Source organism: Halichoeres trimaculatus, unplaced genomic scaffold, assembly GCF_033239565.1.
Source record: "Halichoeres trimaculatus isolate MK-OKI-2021-1 unplaced genomic scaffold, fHalTri1.1 fHalTri1_scaffold_3, whole genome shotgun sequence".
NCBI lineage: Eukaryota > Metazoa > Chordata > Actinopteri > Labriformes > Labridae > Halichoeres > Halichoeres trimaculatus.
The window spans coordinates 19,476,301-19,501,315 of record NW_027437181.1 but is presented as its reverse complement, the minus strand read 5'-3'; the positions used below and the strand labels follow the sequence as shown (position 1 = coordinate 19,501,315).

The following is a 25,015-nucleotide window of genomic DNA, read 5'->3' as shown; positions in this document are numbered from 1 at the left end:
TCTGTGCACACTAAACAAAGTGAAACAGTGGTGAAACAGAGCCCCTGAGCTTACAAACCACCACCCTATCCCATATATGTAACTCATCAGGCCTGCATCTGTAGTCCACTTTCTCCCATTCCGTCACAGCTCAGTCTGCACCTGTGAATTAGTCCGACTTGTTTGTTTGTGCACATCTGACCATCTCTTTTCCATCTATATTTAAACACTATCCCTCATGCCCCCCTGTCTGTCCATTAGTGCTCTGCTGCATAGAGAAAATGGCATGGATTTACCTCAGGGCGACACAGGCGAGAGCATCAGCAGGACAGAAAGAAGAAGAAGGAGGGTTGAGGAGGAGAAAAAAAAGAGCTGGGGGAAAAAGGCAGCAAAAATTGTGAAACTCCTATGTATTTCATTTCTTCTTACATAATTCATTTTGAAATGCATCTTGGATGATGTAAATCTGTTCAGAGGCACCCTCTGTTCCAAGCCTTTACCCTTAAATGTCTCTGTGGTTGGAGTGTCCTGAGGCAGTTTGGACCCACCAACCCCCCCCCTCACCTCAAGCCTTAATAAATCATTATGGAGCAGAGCCGCACTTATCAAGCTGGTCTGAGACCTCTAATGAGCGCAGGGACCGGGACTCTGCACAGACCCAGAAATATTTTATTAAGAGCACATTTAAAACACACACACTGCTCAGGATGTATGACCACAATGGTGTGCTCCCTGCATCACATCTGCATCATAAACAGCAGGCCTGAGCCCACTGACTGGGTGTGAGAGGCTCAGGTTGTTTAAGCTGCAGCTACCTCTGTCTTCCAGACTGACTCTTCTTCTAGCCGACACTGAGTGCCCTCTATGGAGCGCTTGGGTTATTTCCTGGATTCCGATGGCTCCTCTGGGGCCTCATGACCTTTGCTCTTATACTCTAGTTATGATGGCCCTTCAGAGATGAGGACACATACGCAAGTCAGACTCAGGTCGTCTTCCTGAATAATGGTCTGCAGCTTCTTTATTTCTATTGTTTGCTGTGGTGTCAGGTTAAATCGGCTGAATTTTGAAAACCTACACACTTCGTATAAAGAAACCTGTCCCAGAGTTTGTTAAAATTTACCCTTAATTTACTTCAGACCTCGATGCCCACTGATGTCATTATTCTTTGGTACTAAATATTATGACAATTAAATACATCACTATTCTGAACCTAAGGTAAAATTCAATAAAGAAGACAGAGATGGCTCTGTTTCATTGAATTTTCTGAAAAGCTTACATGGTTTTATAAGCTTTGTTCTGAACTCTCTTACCAATCATTTTTTTTTCCTGACAGCTTTATCAAATCAAACAATTTATGACCACTCCTTTTGTGCCTTTAAAACAAGTCCATTTGCTTCTGCGTGTGCATTTTTCCTAATGAATAAATGTAATTTGAACCAGTGAGAAAGAAAGAAAAGAGAGATAATAAGAGATCATGGCTCTGGTTGAGGCCGGTCTCTTTGATTCAGCCAGACTGTCATTAAAGACATGCTCTCAGCTGTGAATCCACCATTCAAAAATACCTGACCTAAGATAATGGCAAGTATATTGTTAACGCACCATTATTTTAATAAGTTGGAAAATTACTTACACCTCTGAACAAAGTCAGAGTGAGCAAGAACTCACTGACAGTAATAATAAAAGGTAAGAAAGTCTTTCTTTTAACTTTCCAACATCCAAGACTGAAGAAAAACCAGCGAGAGGAAAAAAAATCTATTCACTGTTGTTTCATCTGACTCTTCTCTTTCCCGGCACAGAAACACCCGGCTGATTAAAGATGACTAAAAACTAAAACCGACCAGGCTACATACCTCTTCTCCTTCCTCCGCTCTTCAACTTTTATTTTTAATGGAAAATCGGCCCCAAGCTCGTTTACTCAGGAACAGAGGGATATAAATGTTTTAAAATTTAACCAAAAAAGAAAGAGAAAGGGGAAGAAAATGGAATGGCAGAAGGAAAGGATAGGTAATAAGAGAAAGATTTTAATCTAAATAATTCATAAAGCAGTCCTTCAATCCCCTTTTTTCTCTCTGCTGACTGGTGTTTGATGAAGATACAGATTTTCTCTCTGCTGGGCTTCAGCGAGGTAAATGCTGTGTGGTGAAGATGGGCCTCCGATAAGGCCTGCATATAAGACACTTACCACAGGGAGAAGGGGAACGGCATTTTATAAAGAGCAGGACTGGATCACAAACCAGGTTAGAATGGCAGGGAAGGCCTTGAGGGAGATGAGGAAAGACAACAAGCTTCACTCAGGTGGAGCATGGGGGCCACAGGGTCGAAGGTGGCACATCCAGGAGAGCCTCTCTTTTTGGAAGCCAGATTATAGATACTACATTTCATCCGACACTGAATTAATTTAAATCATCTCTGTATTTCTGATTGATTTTTTTAATGCATTTCATATAGAAAATATCTATTCTTTATGTCTGGTATTCAGAATTGTGCATCGTTATGTTAAAGTGTGTAGAAATTGTGCAGGCTGAGAGTGTTGTTTGAGGGAAGAAGATGAGGAGAAAGAGGAAGAGGGCTTTGCTGCTCTGAGGTACAGCCCTCTGATCTCCTTTTAAGTTGTAGCCCAGCATGCTCAGCACCAGAGCCCGTCAGACCTGCAGCCCCCCAGGGTTCAAGCTCTGCTCAAAGGGTTCTCCTCTCTAAGGCTCCTCTGCGAAAGCACCCGGCCGCTGCTCCTTTCCACCTCAGTGATCACACACACACTCCCCGAACAGGCCTGGCTTGTTGACACTGTGTTTGAGGAAGCGTTCTGTGATAATGTCCCAGTATTGATCAGCTATATCTGTGATGATAGCTGCTGGGAGAGCGGCCTGAATTCAATCTGGATGGATTGGTATTACTGGAGAGCAGCTAGGTGGCTCAGCCTGCAGTCTGCTAGAAAGGGGGTGAGGGTGTCGGGGTCCAGGGTTCACCAAAGGTGAGGGGCCCTCCCTCCCATCTGTAGTCATGAGAGTCAAGTTCAGCCAGAGGGTCTATGGGGGACTGGAAGTCTGGACGCCATGTCCATCTGGATCAATCTGCATATAAAGGCCAGCTGACGGAGACGGCCCCTCCTGGTTCAGTGACAGGAGAAGATGGCTGAAGGGGACGCTTGATTTGGAAAATGTGATTTTTCTAAGCAGTCAAAGACTTTACTGCTCGCCTTTCTATTTTGTTAATGCAATGCAAATTGATTTTCAGCGTCACCATCACTGCTTATATCTCACTACGTCATGTTGATTTCACTTACTTTATGTTGGTAATGGATGAATTTGGTCAATTATTACCTCATTGCAAAGAAACAGTGCTAAAATAAAGTGATAGTAAACATGTAACCTTTGCAGCTTGAGGAAACACTTATAAAAAACAGAAGGCCTTTTCGGTTGCAGTGTTGTATTTATTTACAAGTTAATTAATTTTTTGCTCCTGATACATATGATTTGCTTGCAAGCAGTTGTCAAACATTGTGTGAGAGTGTGTAGAAGACATTCATAAAATTAGTGTGAACCCTGTCCTCCCTGAAGGTGCAGAGGCCAGGCACGCTGCCGCCGCTCATATGCATCTCTTTTATTGTCTATTGTGTGTAATCGTGGCCCTCTCGCCTCTCAATACCAGACTTTTGACCCTTTTTATTTCTCTGTCCATTTTCAGCTGCCCCGCCACCTAACAGGCATTAGACTACTGAACAGATGTGCAGGGGGGCAGCCAGTAAATGCTAATGAGGCCCTCTGAATCTCCTTTTCATAGTGTGGATGACAGAATGAGAAGAAGTAGTAGTGTAAGGCATGTTGAGTGTACTTTCAGGAAAATTATGGATTTTTTTAAACAAATATTATGGCTCGCACTTTCAAGTCAGTGTGGTGTCAAATAGGATGCACACGTGGGTTTTTATGTGTCACTTTGTGCGTGTGACCACGCATCTCTTAAACATGCAAATGCATACGTTTGTGTTGCAGCCGTGCGTGTGAGTGTGTGCATGCACGTGTCCCCAGGCTAAACAAAGCATGCTACTCCTTGGCAGTTCCTCCCTTGTCACCGCAGAGGCCTCAGTGTGTGTGTAAGTGCGAGCGTGTGTATGATCAATCTCACGTGGACCAGTCATGGTGTCAGGGCAGCAGTGGATCTGACTCTCCCTCTCCCTCTCTCTCTCTTCCTCTCCCTCTCTCTGTCCTCGTCTTCCTCTCTTCTCCTGCTCCTCTCCATCCATCCTTTCCTCTGACTGTGGGACAGTAGGAGGAGTGCCGGGTCAGGGAGCGAGCCTATTGAACGGCCATCTTTTTTTTTCTGGAGGATAATTAATGCATGCCAAGCTGGAGGGCTGATCCCGCCACCGGACCGCTGCGGACAGGTACCCATGCTGCCTTGCTCTCTCTCACTGTGCTGACTGACTGATCGGCTGACCAGCTCTTGCTCACGCTTTCACTTTTTTCACACACACACACTTTCTCTCTCCCCCTCCCTCTGACTCTGTCTGTCTCTCTTACTCTCACACACTCTTGTACACACACTGTACACAGCATGCACGCCCATTACTGAGCAACTTTTAATAGTGTTTGCTGCAGTGAGACTTGCTTGGTTTCCCTTTTTGATCTCCATTGTGTGGGTTTGCAGGTTTACAGGTGTACAGTTAGAGAGACACGTTTTCTGCTCTGAGGTGGCAAATGTCATGTTTTTCAAGTTGAAGTGGGTTGTCTTTACTGCTCTGGGCTGTACTAGGTGCTTCTGCACCTCTGATCGCCTCTGATCGACTTTCTCAAAGGTTACAGCGTTCCTCTTTTTCTGTGATTTTGTGTATTTGAAGTGTTATTCCTCACTGAGATAAAAACCAAAATATGTGGCAAACTGTGTGATGATCCTGAAGCAGTTTAACTGTTGGACTGCTTTGTAACATTGTTAGTTCTTGTGCCCTGAGGTGGTTTGTTGCGGTTTTCATTTTTTATTATTTTCTTTAAATAACAAACACATGAAAATAAGAAAGAAATAGCAGACTTTATTTTCTCAAAAGCTCTAATGGTTCAAAAATCCACATTCACTAACATTTCCTGCCAAATTATGTGACCCACTTCTCTGTTTTTATGTCTCACTCTTCCTGATGTTAATGATATTTAAAGAAGTTAATAACACAAAATGATGTGTTGTGTTTAAGATTATATTCAGTGCTGGTTTAACAGGCTTTTGGCCCTGAAACTGGACTATAGAACACAAGATTGATATCACTTGGATGCTTTAGTTTCTCTTCAAAGTGACATGTTATTTGAAAAGTTTACCCTTGCCCATTACTTTGGATTGACAGACTGCATCAACTTTCAGAGCTTGGTAGGCCAGCAGCCACTTCACAAGTATGAGGACGGAGGAAAAGGTGTTTCCTGTAAATGTCACTTTCATTTTTAGATGATGGGATATTTTTTCAAAGGGTCAGCAAAAGACTTCTTGGTTGGTTTTGCTCTGGAGGCTTTAAGGAGGAGTACATTTGGATTGCACATTAAGGTCTTTTACAGAACTTCAGGTTGCCACTTGTCATCATGCCTGGGGTTGCAACTGCAATGTAACTGAGACAGGTTATCATTGCATTCATTAGATGAAGCTAGGAAAGCCTCTTAGAAGTTGTTCTAAACTTTATTTACACATACGTGTATGTGCCTGCCCAAGGGGTTAATGGCTGACAACTTAACCTCTGCAGCATTATCTTACAAATGGCCTGCAGCATATGATAACCTATAATCAATAACAACAATTATGTGTCACACAGAGGCTATTGGCCATGACCTGTGTCTCATTAAGAGAGTTTTTGAGGAAACAGGATCTCTTGCACTATGCAGATGCATGATGTCCCCCCTTATGATGTCATTGCAGACACCTGGGACCACCTGTCATCTAGTGATTGCAAAACTTAATTCTGTAGCTGTTACTTCTTCGCCCCTTGTCTTCTCTGCATTATCATTTGCTGTTCACTCCTACATCTTCAACCTTTTGTCATTCATGTCCATGATTACTTAGATATATAAATGGATCACGCTTTTGTTTTTTTTTTAAACGTTTGGGAGTTTTTTCATTATGTTTGATCTTATGGATTTCTAAGAGACAGTTTCTCCTAAGATTTTGTGGATGAGTGAGATTGTTGCACATCTTTGAATTATAGCAACACATTTTAAGGAGTCAGATTAAATAAAACATTTGTAGTGAATCTTCATGATAATGACAACTGTTTCTATATTTTGGACATTGCATGTTTGAGGTTTCCTAAATTAAATGCCTAGGTCAAGTGTGTCATAAACAGGTTATCAGAAAACTCAAAGCATTACACTGATAATACATAATACCTTGCCTAAAAACGTGTCAAAAAATTAGCAATAATTGATGTAACTCTGTTTTCATAATATATGTATGCATGATTCTACTGTGTGCATGGCAATTTTATGAGGTATTAAAAAGTTGATAATGTAGTAATAGATTGTTGCTTCCTCTCAATTACAACCAGTGTATCCTCATCAGAGTTGTTTTGGAAATCGTTTTATACCCAAAAGGGTAAACAATAACTCAGACACAAAAATACTGCGTTTGGTTTTTAATTTTCGTAACTAAGGAACACGTGTTTTATTGGAGCACTAAACACATATAGATGTAAGGGTGCAACTTTTTAGTATCGAAATGAGAAGTCATTAATTCTGCGGTCGGTCTTAACTATTTAAACGACCAATGCAAAAAGAGCATTTTAGATATGGCACTATATTTTGATTCATCGTTATTAATGAAAAGCGCCAAATTATTAATGAAAAGCTGTTTATTTGAAACAACGATAAACGAAAAAATCAGATTTAAGTCTGTGCAGTATTTCTCCAATTTTAATAACGCAATTAATTTCACATTAAAGTCGGGTGTTTACACCCGTTTACATCCCAGGGATAACGAATACTTAGTTTCGTTTTAAAATTAAATGAAAATGAAAATAATTAATTTCACTTACTTAATGCAATTAATGTAAAAAAAAAAAGCTCAATTAATATTTTTTACTCTAATAAAAATAATAATATTAATGAAGTAGTTACATATTTTTCATAATCCTCTCCACGTGACCTGGCCTGCTCGAAGGCGTGCAGACAGCACGAGCTGCTCTCGGTGTCCTCCCGGGTCTGTTAATGGTCACCGGCTGCAGAGACCTTGAACTTCATGGGGCGGGGGTTCCTCAGATGAGGGGGGTCAGCTGAGAGCCATATGCCTCCATGTGACTGCTGAGACACCCAGCACACAGAGAGATCCTCTCTGACTCTCGTTTCCTCAACGTTTTTCCTCAAATAGTCCCTCTTTTGTCTTTATTGGCCTGTGTTTGTTTATTTGATCTTTAAGTCGTGTTTTGTTCATGCTTTGTTTTTGGTCAATGGCCTGCTCGAGACTGGCAGAGATGTGACCGTGATAAATAAAGTCCAGTTGGTGGGATCTGTTAGACATCCGAAATAAAGTAGTTATTTTTTCAGCAGGGCTTTTATTTTTCAAATGCCCAGCTAAAAGGCCTTACATTAAACATTACATAGTCAGTCTGCTGATGGTTTCAGCTGTTGGGGCCCATAAAATATTCAGTTAAGAATAAGGTAGCCTATGAGTGATGTGGAGTGTAAGAATCAAATGGGGGCTTAACTTCGGATGGGTTTACCCCCCCTTTCCACTACATCCACACTCACCCTTACCCACACCAAGATCTCTCTCACACACACCCTCTGCTATCCAGACCTGCCTCACATCAAGGCCCCTGTTCGTCCTTCCTGTCGTGGATAGGATGGCACAGAGAGGGGGGCTAATAGCTTACTGTAACCAATATAAATAGAAACATGCAGCAATAATTAATTATTTCACGTGTTTTTTTTCCCTAAATGTCGCGCTGATGGTTCGTCTACTTCCCTTTTTTCCCCTTCAACACGGACTATTTTGTTTCACAAATGTTAATTGATTAATGATCAAACCTTCATGCGAGTAGATCCATTTACATCCTGCATTGATGTCTGAGGTTTCTATTTTAGCTGCACATCAATTTGGGCTATGTAAGACTCCAGGCCCCATCCTCTGTAGCATCCATACGATATGTCAGCTGGGGCGCTAACTATGATGTCATGTTTGAAATGCCTTTGGTGTTTGAGTGACTGATAGTATACTCTTAATAATGAGGCCTAAATAAACATTATTATTTCCTTTCTCTGAGGGAGAAGAGGCAGTTGAGACGAAGGTGAGGGATAAATAAATGATGTTCAGAGATGAAACTTGAAAACAAACTTCGGTGGATGAAACGTCTGATTGTGGCAGGTGTAAGTATGATTTGTTTGCTAGTTCTGCGTCAACAAAAGATCCTTCGCGATTGTCAAAAAAGGCTCGACTACTAAAAGTAAATATTAAGAGTTTCTTTTTCGATTGAGCTTCAAATAACGAAAAAATTAAGGGTTTTCTTATTGTTTTGAAGTGTGATAGAACGGTTTCAAGGAGCATAAACTTAAGGCCTCCGCCTTAGATGTCCTGACATTTTGTTTTTTAGAGATATAACTGTTTCTTGACTTAAATCATTATTATTGATAATTTTATATTACATTAGAAATACTTTTATTGTTATTATTATAATTATGTAATAAATTGCGATATATATGTATAATTTTTTATTTTTTTATGCTACGTACTTGGTTATGATTTACTTAGATTAATTAAAATAAAAAAAGTGATCCAAGATTTTTCATATGAGGAGACGGTTTTTAAAATGAAACGTTGGCCTGTTGCTTGCAACAATGGACCTAATTGTAGTACCCATTCCAACAAGTGACCTATTAGAATATAATGAATATTAAATAGACGGAATAAACTTGTCAGATTCAATTGGATCACTCGCTGCATTCCTCAACAGTTGGCCCGCTAGGCAATTAAAACAAGCTATTACCCCGCGATAAAGCCTAATTAGCCCCGATTAGCAGCTAAAAGGGGAGGGGTGGGGGCGCTAATTGAAAAATCCTTAAGAGGAGGAGGTTGTGTATTGTAAGCAGCTCTCACTGGTAAATACCATTCATATTTAAATGAGAGTGACAAAGTTTTGGCACGGAAACAAGCACGCGTCCGCCTGCTTCCCTCCCTCCCCCTGTGCCTGCTCCGCCTTTTGTTAACCTGACACGTGTTTGGAGGGGCGAGATTTGGTTAATTCTGCGCGAGGATGGCACCATGCCCAAAATCTAGCCCTAAATACTGAAAACGGTGTTTCTAAAATGATATCCATATTTTCTTTGATTTTTTTTCTTTTACAGTTTCTTTTTTTTCTTTAACAGCGCCCACAAATACGCGCACACAGCAGCGCGCGCACGTGCCAACAAAAGCGTACACAAGAATAATCTCATTGGAATAAAGAGGGGGAGAGGGTGTCAGGAATGGACTTTAAATGCATGTGAGCTTCAGTATAGAGAGTAGAGCTCTGCACCTGTCTCTCTCTCTCTCGCTGCAGATTTGCACCCCTCCTGCTGCTGGCTATGAGGACTCGGTCCGTGTGTGTGTGTGTGTGTGTGTGTGTGTGTGTGTGTGTGTGTGTGTGTGTGTGCGTGTGCGTGTGTGTGTATATAAGAAAGAGAAAAAGTGTGTGTGTGTGTGTGTGTGTGTGTGTGTGTGTGTGTGTGTGTGTGTGTGTGTGTGTGTGTGTGACTGGCCATGCATGTCATATTTGCGACCGAGACACACACTCACACACGCAACCGACGCCTTTCCTGCGGCATTTGTCTCTTTCTTGTGCATTACAGCGAATATGTGACCTAAATAACCACGTTATTGTCTGTTCCCGCTTTTAGACTTCTCATAAGAATAATCCGTAATTTTGCACGTTTTGTTGCGTCCCCCCTCCCTCCACCTCCATCGTGTCGTCGTCTTTGATGAGCGTAATATTAACATGATAAGGAGATGTCAATGAAAAGCTCTGTACCTGACTGAGCAGATGGCTCTGTGATGCTGCCTCTAATGTAATATTAATGCATGCAGGGCTTGTTTCTTATCAGGGAAGATCTCTCCAAAATTGTCCTCCGCAGGGACCCACTTAGAGTGAAGCACACATAATGGAAATGATCACTCTTTTTTAAGCTGCCTCTGAAAGATATCACTCCTTTTTAGACAGAAAGTGACAAGAATTTGCAGAGCCTGCTTCATTTAGGCCTTGCATATAATTTTTTGGCTTACGTGTGCAGTTTTTGTGTTAAATTTAATGCTTATCCTTACAAAATTAATGTGAAAACTACATCTTTTTTTTCTTCAAAAGACACTGAATGATAAATGCGATGGCTGTAACAATTTTACGGATCATTTAAGGAGTTGTTTAGATTTAACATAAATCTATTAATTTTATTAAGAAAAACAACACCAAATCCAGAAAACAGTTATTGAAAAATAATCAGATAAATAAATAAAAATGGCTGTGTAAAAATCACAAAAATTTCACAGAACGATTTAGCTTTTATGTGTTTTTCTATTTGTACTGATTTTTTGTTGTTTAATTTAGGCAAGTCAAACTAATTCAAACCACTCAACGTGTTTAATAATGAGGAAATCTAAAAAGCACAGGAAAATAAATCTGCATACAGCTTGTAAATCCTGCCTATGAATGTAATGATTTTGTGTTGAGGGGAGTTAAGATGTATTTAAATGACTCATGTTGTCACTCGGTGGTATTGATTGTGGGATTGTATAGGTGTAAGTAAAATGGAGTGTTGATGCGACTGCTCTGGGCTCTGCCCTGTGAACACAGAGGACCCGAGGATAATGAGGCATAATGCTGCCTGAGACAGGCCCTCCTGCTGAATAAATCTCAAATTATTCCCCAAACCAAGTGAACACTCTCCTGGGGGCCAGAAGGTCAAGTCCACGACCTCTGACCCTGCAGAGTCTGTGTCTGGAGAAGAGGTGAGACAGAGACTGAACATGTCTGCTGCTGCTGATGGTGATGGTGGTGGTGAAGGAAGTGACTGAGACCTGGTTGCTGTCTGCTGTCCTCAGCCCTGCTCCTCCTGGCTTGATTTTAGCCAACAGTCCATCTATTATTTAGCAGACTTATTAAAAGTTATTTCAGAGCCATCAGGTCCTGCCAGATGACCTGAGAAAAGGGGGCCTCCTGAGTGGCCAGACAGACTGGAAAATCCAAATGGACACAGTGAAACTGCTAAAACACACGGGCTCCAAACAAACAGAAAACACTGTCTGCATTATTAAGAGGTGCATTCACTATGGGAGAAATAAGAGCTCTTCAATATTTCACAAGCTCAAGCTCAAATATGGATGAATGTTTAATTAGAGGCAACTTTTGTAGTCAATGTAAAAAAAAATAAGTCAAAAAGAGCACAGAACAGGAAGAAACATTTTGGTAGTCTTAAGATAAAATTTAAAAAAAAGTTGTTTCATGATCCAAGCAAAATTATTTAGTTTCAGACTAAGTTTTTTTTTTAAATCAATACTGGGAAGAGTTTTTAATTTTATTTTAAAAATACAAGCAATTGAAAAGCAATAAATTTAGTTTGAAGCTGTTTAGTATAAAATTGTAGGATCTAAATTCTTATTTAGTTAGGAAAAAAAACATTTTTTGATTGTACAAAATTTAAACAAACAACAAAAACAAAAAAACAACAACAAAAAACAGCAGTGTTGTACTCTAAAGCTTTTTAATATTTTATTTTAATTTCAGACCTAATTACAGCAGGGTTTAATTCAAATATATCAGTCGGCCTTATCATAATAAGACCGACTTAACCTGTGTCTTGACACAGCTTAGCCTCAGTCCGTGCACACTTTTGAATATTCATATATCTTTGTTGAAGAAGCGTGACATAACCTTTTCCCCCTTAATGTGATGTGTGCACATGCACTTCCCAGCTGTGGCCAGAGAGGGCGGGTCTAACGTGGGGGGTGGGAAGGGGGAGTTGTACCGCGTATGGAGCAGGAGCTGGCCGAGGCGGAAAGGTCAGGGGAGGCAGGAGACAGGCGGGCTGGCCGACTGCTAACGCTTTGAACCTAACAGATGGTGAAGGTTAGGTGACGTCCCCTTGCCTGGCCTTTCCCCAGTAATTGAAGATAATTTGAGCACCAAAGAGCGTGGGCCTGTCCACTGTCAGGCCTAGGGAGGAGAGACGAGGTTAATATGAAAATGATTTTGCATTACGGCCGGCTTTGTGAGACTGGCTGCGGCCCTAATCCTGGCCTGAGGCAGCGGGAATGAAGAAGTGTCACCCTGGGTCCAGGCGCCACGCCACGCACATGAATACATCTCCAACCCATGGCCCTGTGCCCCCCATTAACCAGCACTCTGCCAGGACCGATTACACACTCCCACTCAGGAGCTGGCCAGGCTTTGGGGGCATTTTAGGGAGGCTTGGGAGTGGACTGACATCACCCCGCATCCCGTAAGAACAAAAGAGGTGCAGGGAGGCCGTGTCATATCAGTGGGGAACTTTCACCTCTCACCACAGCTTCCACAGCTTAGCACACCACTGTTTCTAACTAAACTCCCATCAGAACTCCTTTTCCACAATCTGTGAACATCTTCAAAACATAATCGTGCTTCAAAAAAACAAAATTCTGCAAATGATAAGAAATTTTACATCTGCTTGAATCTTTTATTTTCTACTTACATTATCCATTTCTGGGGGAAAAGGTTGACAGGCTACTAGACTGACCGGACTTTTCCCAAAACACAAGCCTGACAAGTTGCAACTGTGGGACCAATTCTGTCCAGGAAAGTTGCCTCTTTGGAGTGATGAAGTCATTTACAACTATTGATCTAATAGTCAAACAGGGCATGTTAACCTGAAGAGCCTTGGAGGGAGTTTCTGGGAAAATGAAGGAGCCCCGGGGACCCTCTCATGAGCTCAAGCACGACACAATAGACAGAGATGTAATTTGAAATGTTAGCCGTGGCCTGGGCTCTTTTAAAAATGGAGTGCTGAGCTGCTGTGCCACCACATCTTCCTGGTAAAGTTTTATGGCAAAGACCACAACATTTTTTTGGTCTTGAAAAATATGTTTTGTTTACTGTGAAACAAGTTTTAATGTGCAGTAAATGGATGTAGACTCAGATATTTATACAGGTTGGTCAGTTAAGATTAGCATGTCATATGGAAGTTCTCTGGGAGATATTTGTAATAATTTTTCTGTTTATGCAGAATAAATACACTAAAGTGCTGCTTCATAAGTAGATGTCTTGTTAAATTCAGAGAAACAGTAAAATATAGGCTAAATGTTTGGATGATTTTTTTTTTACCACCTTACTTCTGTAGTAACTGCAAATATTAATTCCCCATTTAATTCTACTCCCTGGAAATGGCCCAGTATTTCATCCAACACTGCTGTTGATCCAGATTTACAACTACAGGGAGTGTGTGTGTGTGTGTGTGTGTGTGTGTGTGTGTGTGTGTGTGTGTGTGTGTGTGTGTGTGTGTGTGTGTGTGTGTGTGTGTGTATGTGTGTGTGTGTGTGTGTGTGTGTGTGTGTGTGTGTGTGTGTGTGATGTAGCGGCTGTGCTGTCCATCTGGGTGGCCCATGGGCTCCCCCAGGTGTAGTCCAGATGAAGGGGTCTTTACTGGGCCGTCCCTGCTGCTGTGCCCTCTGCTTGTCCGTCTTGTTCCCCAGGAGCTGCAAGCTTTAAACTCACTCCACAGCCTGTGACCTCCTCCTCCTCCTCCTCCTCCTCCTCCTCCTCCTCCTCCTCCTTCTCCACCTCCTCATCCTTATCCAGCTTGGCCTGTCTGAGCAGGAGACAAACCCTCCCAACCCTGGAGGGTAGTCCCTGGTTAACTTCGGTCCCAGTCCCCTCTCCACCTCTTTCACAGCCCTCCCTGCCCACTGTAGCCCCCGCCCCCTCAAGTTTGAGTAAGCTGAAACATGTTCAAGTTCATGTTCAGAGTGGAGATCAATAGTGATTCATTGGCTGAGCTCATAGCACTGATTTAGTTAAAACAGAATAAATGTCAAAGATGAAGGAGTTTGGTTCAATAGGGCAGGCAAAGGGGGGGGGGGGGGGGGGGGGGGGGTATCTCAACCCCTCTTCTCTCCTCCTCCATCTTTCTCTTTCTGTCCCCCCCCCCTGTTTTTTTTTTTTTGCTTTATGGTGATTGGTCAGTTCTCAGGTCAGTTGTTCCCTCTGAGCTTCCTCCTCAGGGTGGATGAAAATTGTCCACTGCTTCCCAAACAAGGAGAGTAACAGATGTTTTATGCAGTTAATAGACAATTTTCTTTTCACATTGAGACCCAGAGATACAGGAAACACACACACAAACACACACTGACAAAGAAAGACACGCACACACAAGTGGTATGATTTAATATTTTTTTTCCTCCGTATTTCGTGATGCAACCCATGTTTCAGTAAATCAAAGGAAAGGCAAAAATTCAGCCAGTTTAGATTTTATTTATTTGTCCTGTCACCAGGGGTGTATTCCTCCATCTTTCTTTGCAGCAGCTGGAGATGTTATCTTGCATGTGTTTTCTATTTTACATGTGCAAGTTGGAGACCTGGGAAGAACCAGTGGCGCAACAGGGCTTTCTGTATTATTGCCTTCTGATTATTTCCCCTTTCTTTTTTTTCTTCAATTGGAAAAATAACATTCATCTTTCCTTTGACCTAAAAGATCATGCCAGAAAGTATGTCTTTGAAAAGTAAAACAAAAAATCCACTTTTAAATAAGATCAATTGTAAACAAACCCAGGGCAACCCTTTGAAAGGCCCCGCCAAGAGATTTACCTTGCCCTGTGGCAAATAATATTTCTTGAACTGGGTTTAAATTTCAAGTGTCTTGGGTTTATAACAACGTGGAACAAAAGAAAGCCAGTCTCTGAACAGCAAATATTATCTGCTGGTTGGGCAAGATGTCAAGATTGCCTTTTTGTTGTCTCAAATACAGGGGCAGAGCTGGTGTCTGGCAAATCCCAGAATAAACCTCAGAATATCTCCCTATTTACTCAAATCTTGTAGGATCACTGTAAAACCATATCTGCATGCACACTTTGAGACTGACTTTATAAGTTAATAGAGTTTTTTTATGCTGTATTCTTTGAAGATTTCTTTAAGCTTTTAGCAATCTAAAACTTCTACTCAGTTTCCTTTGTTTCTTGAAGATTTTTGGACCTGAATACTTTAATGGACTATTTAGGCTTTTAATGAGATTGGATGTTACCTGAATTTGTTTTTATGCATGTTATTTCTTTTATATTACTCCCTGATTTGATTAATTACAGGAATGAAAAAGAAGAGTCATTTTTGCTATAGCTACCTTTCAGAATAATATACATACAAATAACTATTTACTTTTTTCTTGGTAATAATAGAAAACCATGTAATGACCTTTTCCCAGATTGGTCCCATATTGAACCACAATGAAAGCACGTGTTTCTTTCTTTCTTTTTTTTTTTTAGGGGCCTGGTGTGACATCCATTACTCCTTAATATCCTGCAATCTTCCTCCTCGCCTTTCTCCTTTGCCTCCCAAATCCCTAACTCTAAAAACAACAACACCCAACCTCAGCCCTCGTTTCTCCTCCTCTTTATTCTACCTCCTGCAACACATTTAGTCTTTTGTTTATTTATGTTCTTTTAAAAAAGGAAGACACATGAGAGAAGAATGGCTAAGTAATCATAAACGAAAGCTGCTGCTGCACCTCTGAGTCACTTTTCTTTTAATTGGATGCAGCTTGTAAGTGAACTTCAGGGGCTGGATCGAGGGAGAAACAGTACTGTCTGTAATTTGGTTTTCCTTTGTAGTGAGCCCTCGTCAGAGCCAAATAAACCCAGTGCGGCTCACCGACTGGGCAACCTTTTCCCTGCAAACCAATGCACCCCAGCAAGAAAAAGCCTCCTCTGTCATCTGATGTTCCACTCTACTTAAAACAGAGCAGGGGGTTGGAGGAAAAAAGACAGAAAAAAACACAGCCCCGCTATCATCATTTTATTTTGATTTTTCCCCCCCATCCCATTCTTTAATCCCTCTGATGAAGTCTGGACAGGCAGAGGCATGCTCTCGCAGACAGCAATTTCGCTACACCATATGTGCCTCACACATCGGATGGCAGGGAGGAGAGGGGTCTGTCGGGAGCACAGCCAGGAGCGAGGAAAGAGTGAGGAGGAAAAATACACGACATGAAATCCAGAATGGGCTGCAGCCGGGGCGCGCTCATACCCTGTGATGTTTCGTCTGCAGCATCTGCTTATGCTGCATCAGCAAGGTGCCCATCATGCATTTACCCTTAAAAAATGCACCCTATAAAAACATGTGGATCTGTTCTGAGATATTAACACTTATGCAGGTAAACAAATGAGCCAGGTACTCACACAAAAGGAGACAGGTACCCCACACAAAATGGTGGTGAGCTGTGTGCTTCTTGGCCCCTCCCAGCGCATAGGATGTGGTGCTGACACCCTGATCATGTGATTAGAGAGGATGGAAAATAGCTGCGCATCTACTGTGGTTGCCTTTAGACTTTCCTGGTTTATCCAGTCGCCCAGAAGAGATGCTTTTCATTTACTGTCAATGGAATCTGCTGTAAGAAAAAGGAGGGGAATTACGTATTCTGCCACCATGGTTGCACAAAAGGGCCCTTTAAACAAGGCATGTCTAATTGTGAACATTTCCTTATGCACATAAAAGTCTGCACAATGAAGAAAACACCATCAGATTTTACATGTGTGTTGACTAGAGCTGAACATTGCTATTAAGTAGAAATATTAGCAGCTTTATGCTTGTCACTGTAAAAAGGACACAGAGGGGAATGGGTGGAGGCTAAAATAATTGAATTTGGGTCAATAGACCTTGCCCAGTTACACGCAAGGGGAGATGCATAGCCCTGCTTGTTCCCTGATCTGTTTGCATTTTCAGCAGCCTCTGTGCTGACCAAGCAGCTTGCTCCTTAAATCTAACACTTGCTTCCTATATACATAATATATCCATCCCATATCCTCCAGACCTGTTTACACCCGCGGTGAAATATGTGTAGACCTCAGGAGGGTTGCACTTCATTCGTTCTTCACCTAGAGAAGGGAGAGAGGAGAAGGGAGGGGGTTAGTGAGGGTGGGATAGAGGGGCAGAAGGTTACACTTAAGCCCTGATTGGGTGGTTTGTAATTAAGGCTGCATTTGGCAGCTTTCAATTTTAGGTGAAAATTGAAGGGGAATTAGAGTGACTGTGTCTATTACTAAGCTCACCTGAGAGCTCAAGAGCATGTATCAGTCCTCCGAAACCAAGTCCTGTCTTACAGATTACTCCACAATGGGCTGGCTTGGCTCGCTAACACTGACATGCTGTTAAGATGGTCTGGCATCACTCGAAGAAATTCTGCGGTTACTGAGGAGGGCATATACTTCTTAAAGGCCAAGAGGTTTCATGGTTGTTTCATGGGTGGATGTGTATTCTCATTTAGGTTGCATATATATTTGTATTGTGTTTATTGGAGAGGTCTTTGTTTTGTTACTCTCTGCAGAATTCATTTGCCATTTCATTCATATTTTTTTTCTATGTTTTGGACCACTGTATGTTTTTATTTAAAGCTCCTCTGAGGAGCTTTTAGCTGGTTAGGAAACAGACAAAAAATAAAAGATAAGGCCTCCTCATGACCTACAAAAGTCACAAACACCATCAACGTAGACTGACTATTGCTGTATAGTTGTTTGTAGTATCTAAAGTTGTTGACGAAAATTTCTAAGAGGAGCTTTAAACTGTTTGTGAAACAGCAACCTGTTCCCTCAGTGCCTTTGTTATTGTGTGCCACCATAGAATCCAGCTAAATTGCAAGAGATAAGAAAAAATAGATTTCTTTTTAATGAAACTGATGTGATTAAAGGACTTTGGCTTCCTTTATAGAAATGCACAAAAAAAAAAAAAAAAAAAAAAAATCATGCAAAGTGGTTCTGATTTCTTTCCAGCCAAGCCGCTGCTGTGAAACATTCCTCACACTAACGCATCAGTATCACTGCATCCATGCCGAGTTGGACAGTGGCTCCAGTGAGTCGTTTTAAATGTATTTTAAATGGCAATAATAAGGCCTGCTGAGTGATGGATGCTGTCAGCGTACGGCGTATACCTATGCAGCCCGGGGCCCAGCAGGTGTAGATCAGCAGAACATTAGACAGACAGGGGGAAATGTGGCGCGCATGTGGCGATGTCTGCGAGAGGAGACATACATCAGCTGTCCCTCAGTCCATACCGTAGCTCCTGGAAGTGTGTAAGAGCTCTGCCCAGGAGGATCTGTTTAATGCTCTTCATTTGCTGCAGGGGAAACTGAGACATCCCAGGGTATTGATCCAACTATTGACATCATTTGACGGTTCCTTTCATGCGTATTGTTCGGCTGCCAAGGAAAGAGAGTGAAAGTGTACCGGGGTGATCTCTGTGTCATCAGGGCAGCATGTGTGTAATGTAGTATGATGCATATTCAAAGCAGGGTACTCTAGTTCAGAAAGGTTACCACACCCTGACCCCGAGCAGCTTGGCCCAAGCCTTTGTTAACCTCACAGCAACAGCGAAGCCTGCAGCTCTCAAGGTTTGAAATTACAGTGCTCTTCTTCTTCTTCTTCATCTTCTTCTTCTTCTTCTTCTTCTTCTTCTTCTTTTTCTTCCTCTTCTTCTTCTTCTTCTTCTTCTTCTTCTCCTCCCTTTTTTAAAGACAGGGTTTTTTTTTTTTGCCTTTAAGCAGCTTTTTTTGCAACATCCTAAAATGTGATTTTATTTCAGCTACTAACAGTGGAATTGATCATTTTAAATTTAGCTGTGGGCTTTGAAAATGCTCTCCTCTTAAAAATATGAATACTTAATTTCCCCCTTTGCTCATTTTGAAACCATCACTGTGTCCAGTCAGCAGTTGGTCCTTTGGAGGCTGCACTTGACTTTGAGCCATTCCCAGGCTCTTGAGGGCTGCGGGTGGGGGGGGGGGTGGCTCCAGGGGGACAGCTTTGTGTGACGCACAGAGAGCAGATGTTCTTCTGCATTTGTTGCGGCCGGTTTTGGATGCCGTCTCTGTCCAGACGTGACCCCTGACCTCTTAGGTTGATTAGCATGCTCCTGCAGTAAGGGCCAACGAACCTAAATCCTTCATGCTTGATGGAGCTGGAGTAGGAAACAATCTGTTTTCAGAGAATGATTTCTTTTTTATTATTATTTGTAATGCTTGGTTCAATATACCAACTGATCTTGTTGTGTCTTCAGGAGATTTTTCTAGCAAATATTACATCTGCATATCTTATATAGGGAAAGAAGTATTTCAGAAAAAATAAAAATTTCATAAAAAATATAAAAAGTGACCATAAACTTATACTCTAAAACAATGCATCCAGGGTTAATGTCTTTTTGATGTCTTCTGATCAAAAGTGTGCTTCATTTGTTCCCAGTTTGTGTTTAAAACTCATACTAAATTATTTTCTTCCCTCTCTACAATAAGCCTCAGTGGTCATCGTATTCTTATAGAATTGGTGTAATTATTGTATGAAGAATATTTAACTATGAGTCACATTTTAAAATTCACACTGTTCACTTTTCAGGTATGCGAGTTAAGCTTCAAGTTTCAAATGAAACAACAGATTGTTTTGACGTGAGATATTGTTTGTGTATGCTGCTCTCACTGTAAGCAGGTTTTGGAGGACTCATACATGCCAGGATGGAATATAAACAACAGATACCAGCTGAACTGGGAATATATTACAGTGGTCTTAAATAGTCAGGTCATAAATTTGCAGTGGCACCTGTATCTCTCAGACGGGGGTCCTTTCCTCTGCTTTTCCCTCCTCTTGCCGTGTTATAGTGAGATGTTGTGAAGCTGCTCCCCACTGACCACCTTCAGGCCCCCGGGCTTTCTGTGGGGAATGAGCTACTTGCTGACCACTTCAATAACATTCAATCATAGGTATCATTTGCAATTCTTGTAACTGTGTTCAGACTTTATAATGTGACAGGCTCTGTCAAAATCCAGATGATTGGAATAGAAGTTAAACCAAAATGCTCCTCCAATGGATCATTTGTGATGGGGTCTAATACTGTTACTGAGAGGATGGGAAGACTCTCAGAATATTGATTCCTGTTAAATCAGGGAAGTTAACTTTTTCTGGAGTTTATCAAGCTACACAGTGTGAAAAAAAATATACAAGTTGCTCCATAAATGTGGCTCACAGAGAGAATAGCGTAAACGGTGTGGAGATTGGTACTTTTGAACTAAAAGAAGTTGTCAAACTGGTGTAAATTCTCCCAAATTTTATCTTTGATCCTCCATGGAAAATAAGCGATGAATGGTTGCAGATCAGAAAATATTGTTCAACAACACAGAAACTCAAAGACACAAAAACTGTACATGTCTTGTTAAATTACCATTAAAGGAGGGGACATTTAAAGATGAACTGCTGATTTATTTCACATAACATCTTTGAGTGTGATCAGTCATTTATGAATTAACCGTTGCTTTGCTGCCAAAGAGTTTTCCATCAGACTGTTACATTATAACCAAGTTCATTTAAAACATTTGTTTTTCTAAACCCTAACTAACGAGTAAATTCTGCAAGCTTTAAAACAAATTAGACTGATCCACTATTTGATTTGAACAAGTCTTGTTTGGGTGAAAATGACAACGCTATGATTCTCCTGATGCTTTGTTAAGCTGAGCTACATTCAGCTGCTCTGTGGAGACATGTTGTATCAGCTCTGGTTGATTTGACCTCGGCCACATTGTTGACTCTCTGAAGGTAATAGGAAGCATCTCATTGTGTTGTCTGAGCTGCGGTGATTACTGCTTCCCCGATGCAACTTTCCTTCCAGGATCAAAGACTCTCTCATGCATTAATAAAGGCTGTTTTGTGCGACTCTTATTAGCTGTAATGTGCCTGTCTGGTAATTCATGTCTGATGGCAGCAAGCGTCAGTTGTAGGCGGAAGAATGAAAGAGCACAGACAGTGTTGTATTTCAATATTGCTGCCTTTTATGGGCACTGGGGCTAAACTCATATTGATCTAAATTTGATAATGATTCTATTAGTGATATTAAATTTGTATGTATTCAGGGGCTCAGTTACACATTGACACAGAAAAAGGGCAAAAGAAAACAAATTAGTGTGTGAGGGTGGATTGTGTTGCATGTAATATAAGAGGAGACTGTTGGTGGAGATCATCAGGAACTGCCTGTTAAGTCAGAAATAAGAGATAGAGAGGCTTTGTTTAGAGATGTTTGGGTGTGTAAATAGATGTATGGCCTCGGGCTGATGTAGTTAATGCAGAATTAATTAGTTATTAATACTGTATGAAAATCGGCATGCTTCCAGGCTACTTTTATTTGAAATTAAAAATTAAATATCTATAGTTTTTCTAAATTTTTACTTAATGTATTTAAAGATAAACAATCTCCTGCACATCAACTGTCTGGTCAGTTTACAGAGGCCATTAGGTTACATTTTATTAACACACAGCCCAATTATTGACACCTCAATGACACTGGTCAGCCAGCCTGCCAATACCTGTCTGCTGCTATCATGGCCAGACAGAGGTCATTATCAGAGATCTGGGGCCACAAAGGGGACCTCAGGGACTCCACCATTCACCGGCTCAACAGGCCCATGGACGAAATGGGTCGGGTCAATGCAGCCCCCCCTCACAACCTCCCACTTCAACCCTTCCCTGACACCCTTTCATCTCCTCCCTGTTTCTTGTTCATCATCTTTCTTTTGTCTTAACACGTGCTGTAGCTTCTGTGAAAGAGGTCACCAGCACACCTCGCTCTTTTCTTTTCTTTTCTTTTCTTTTCTTTTCTTTTCTTTTCTTTTCTTTTCTTTTCTTTTCTTTTCTTTTCTTTTCTTTTCTGCGAGTGTTGTCTCTCAGTAGACTTACCATGTAGGTTATCAGCACTCCGAGCTTTGCCTGTGGCCTCCACAGTTACAGTTGATATGAAGGAATCACAACTCAGCCTCAGTGTTTTCATTTCAGCTGGCACCACGAGGCTGATAAATCTCTGGTCAAAGAAATAACATTCATTTAGACTGCATGCATATGGTCCCTTGAAAGTAATAGGTATTGTATACTTAGGGGAATTAACATAAGACATTTTACAGTCTAAGAAAAATATAATTCATACATAATTGATTGGTGGCATGATTGCCTGAGTTTACTGTCATTTTTCTGTGGTGAGACAAAGTCTTTCCTGCGGCTGTTTAGCTCTAATGGACTTTGGGGATATTTAATTCAGGGCTGTCCAGGTTCAGAAATGAAGCTGCAGAACTCTCCCTCTCTTTTACATAACATGTATGGCTCCCACTACTTAAATGACTCTCATTTAGCATGCAAACCCATGGTCAGAGCTGCTCTAATTGCCTGTCATTTTGATAAACTCTATCAACTTATTTAAATTTGTTTTGCCTCACATCCCAGTTTGAGGTGCAGGTGAGGAGGACGAGGCTATTTGGAATCCATTTATATAGTTTCTAATGTGGGGGATTGAATTTTTTGGTTCAAGGTATGTTTCATCTCATTCTTCAGGTTTAGAGTTTGACATACAGTTAAATGTGTAGTAGGAGAAAAAACATAGACACTGTTAAATAAGTCATAATGTTTCGATTCATCCTGTATGTACATAGGAGGGAATCACAATTGTCACAGCATCAACATTTTTCTGTGTAATGCCTGTTATATTATTGACAGCTCGTTTGGGACTTAAGTTTGAAAAATTAATTTTTTACTAATTTTAAGCTTGGAGAATGTGGATTTAGATTTTTCTTGTTTTTAAAAGAATTTCAACCATAGAGAGTAAAAAAGCTACATGTTAAAAGTTACATGCATTTGGTTTCAAATGCTCTAATGAAAAAAGGGAAGTGACGATGGCAAACTAAATGGCAGCTGTGCTTAGTCTAAATAACAAATTTTAGCAATGCAGTGCATACAAATATAAAACATGTGATTTTGTTTTACTGAAGTAATTTTGAAGATTTCTTCTAAAGTTATGTCACACTGATCTGCTCGTGTGTTTATTTTCTGTATGTCAGTAAATCTTTTTGATTCTGACATCAAATGAATAGTTTTTTGTTGGTTTATTTTTTTCACACGGGGGAGGTTTGATCTCCCAGCCATGGTATGTTTCTGTGAATTCATGTTGTGTAGTATGAGTTTTTGGACACATAGTTTTAATGATTTGCAGTTTTCCTTTTGGATAAACAGACTTTTGCTTGCTATGCTACCATAAAAGATGGACGACAGCAGGGACAGTCTTAAAAGATTTTTCCACAGACTTTTCATAGTGTTGCATTTGTACTGACTCAAAAATGAAAAGATGAAAGTTGCAGTAGACTCAAAATCTTGACCATTTTCACACCTTAGCACTTTCTGAGCAGCACTCCAGTCGCAGCAGACAGCAGGGCCTTATGATGGCTCCCAAAGAAGATGGACTAATAGCCGTGTTCTGCGGCTGGCCCTTTCACAGCAGGATGGACGGGGTGAACAGGACATGGCCAAGCCCCTGGTCGCCGCGTCATTATCCCTCTGTAACCATCCACATCAGCAGACACCTCCGCTCCAGCCTGCTGGGCCTGCCGCTGTACCGGCCACTCGCCCGAGACGAAAGGCAATGAACTCCAAAACATGCCGTTCATCTTCCAGATGGAGTGATTTACTGATTTAGCACGGGCTCTGTCCCCAAAGAGTCCCTGCACCCATACACCTGCATTCCCCACTCTGCTGAATAAACATTTATATTCTTTAACTTGATGTTCTGATATTATGAAAATAGAAATCAAGCAGCCAGAATGCATTTGGAACATTCTGTGCACAACCGACCGATTGGAGAAAATAGAGAAAAATGACACTGGGGGAGTATGGGAGGAAAATGAATATATCTAGCTGGACCGAGTGCTCAGAGGGGATTTGAAAACCGTACTGGGGAGGGAAGGGAGTGGGGGGTTGCTCCTTTTCCTGCTGAGCAGTATCAAAAAAGGGGAAGGGGCACGGTTATTTTTATTTCCTTTTTTTATTACCTCAATGCAGGACAGTTTTTTTTCAGAGCTAGATTTCACTTTGGTAATTTTCTCATCACTCAGAAGCAGCCACCTGTCTCTTCCCAAGATCCCCTTCCTTTGTCTCTTCAATAATAAGCCTACATCCGCATACGAAATAGGGGAAAAGGAAAATGACCCAGGGAGGGAAAGTGGAAGGTGTAAGCAAAGGAAGAAGGAGATGAAAAAAAGGGGGGGAGAGTAAAATAATTAAAAAAAGAAAACAGCAGCCACAGAAGAAGAAGAGGACAGGGGGATGGGGGTACTAAAAAGACGAGAGGTGACCTTTTTCTTGCAGCCTTGTGTCTGGCCATCAGTAAGCAGCCATGTTTGAGAGGGAAGCCATTTTCTCGCTCGGCTCATTACTGTGTTTTATATTCAGCTGTGTGGGGAGGCGCTGGTCACTGTTCAAGCCTGCAGTCATGTCAGGCGTCAGATGAAGGCTGTGTATTATGTCTGTCTATGTGTGTGTGTGATTGGAGGGAGGGGCTGTGGAGGGGAGCCAGGGGCACTCAGGATTAGACAGAGAGACCCCCAGGTTGGAGGCCAGAGCTCAAGTTCATCACAGCAGACAATGGAAAGCTCTTCAGAAAGCAATTGGGCTCTCAGTTATATTGTCCTCCGTGGCGTGGACCGTGCTGCAAATACTGTCCTCTCGCCTGCCGCTACCACAGGTGCACGTTTATTCTCACATGTCTTTTTCCTGTCCTCTCGACGTCCACTTCTTCTCAACCTGCTGCTTTTAATTTTAGCCAATAAGCTAAAAGTGAGCATGTTATTGTTTGTTTATATTGTTGCAGCTTGTGCAGAGGGGCTGTTTATCTGGGCATGCGCTTAGGGTCAGACTCGCACACATACATACATGACCACACCACTGCTCCTTCTCCCTCCCCCTGTCCTTCTTCCAATACCTCCTCCTCCTTCCCTCTTTACACCCTGCCACCAGGACAGCTGCTCCCCCAGCATAGCGGCCATTGTGACGCTCTACACTAACAGGGGTTTTAGCCACTGGTAGTGTG

General features: G+C 41.5%; 1 protein-coding gene across 2 annotated transcripts in view; it reads left to right on the top strand.

Annotated features, from left to right (window-relative positions):
• zfhx3b (zinc finger homeobox 3b) overlaps nt 1-25,015 on the top strand; it is a 333,079-nt gene that overhangs the window by 101,239 nt on the left and 206,825 nt on the right. For both annotated transcript variants that reach the window (XM_074666024.1, XM_074666027.1), the window contains one exon: nt 4,243-4,360. The gene's annotated coding sequence lies outside the window, so the exon portion shown is untranslated. The remainder of the gene's footprint in view (nt 1-4,242; nt 4,361-25,015) is intronic.